Below are 950 nucleotides of genomic sequence, written 5' to 3' on the forward strand. Positions count from 1 at the left end.
GGAAAAGCGTAAAGCGGGCCGCTGGGCCAGGTTTGGGCCAGCGCGTCCTCGCTCTTGGAAAAGAACCGTGGACAGTGCGCGTTGTCTTTTGACGCAAAGAGGTCGACTTCCGCTCTGCCGAAACGGCGCCACAGTGACTGGACTGTTTGGGGATGCAAAGACCACTCCCCCAGGGGAACATTGTCCCTGGACAGTCTGTCTGGACCCTCGTTCAGGAGACCCGGCACATGCGCGGCTCTCAGCGAGCGCAGTGAGTGCTGAGCCCACACAGGGAGGCGTTCCGCCAGGGCGCAGAGTGTTTTGGATCTGACACCGCCCTGACGGTTCACATAGGCTACCACTGACATGTTGTCCGTGTGGACTAGTACATGGTGGCCCTGTAGGTATGGGAGGAAGTGCTTGAGCGCGTTCTCGACCGCCAGCATCTCTAAACAGTTTATATGAAGGCGACTCTCCTGGTCTGACCAAAGGCCAAAGACCGGTCTGCCCTCGAAGAGCGCTCCCCAACCTCGGTTGGACGCGTCTGTCGAGACAACTTTCCGGTGCGAGACAACACCCATCGTCACTCCTGTGCGATACCATTCGGCTGCCAGCCAGGGCTGGAGGACTGAAACACAGCCCTGATTCACCCTGACTCGTAGGCTGCCGGCAGTCCAAGCTCGGTGAGGCACTCGCGCTTTCAGCCAGCGTTGAAGCGGGCGCATGCGCAGTAAGCCCAGCTGGAGCACCGCTGCAGCTGAAGCCATATGCCCCAGGATTCGCTGGAATGTCCTCAGCGGCGCGTGACTGCCCGTCTGGAAAGACGCAGCGAGATGTCGAATGCGGCGCGCGCGCTGCTCTGACAATCTGGCCGTCATAGCCACCGAGTCCAGTTCTATCCCGAGAAAGGAAATAGACTGACGGGGCAGTAATGAGCTCTTGGTCCAGTTGACTGAGAGACCCAAGCTTTC

The sequence above is a fragment of the Leuciscus leuciscus genome (assembly GCF_965113295.1).
Source record: "Leuciscus leuciscus genome assembly, chromosome: 22".
Taxonomy (NCBI): domain Eukaryota; kingdom Metazoa; phylum Chordata; class Actinopteri; order Cypriniformes; family Leuciscidae; genus Leuciscus; species Leuciscus leuciscus.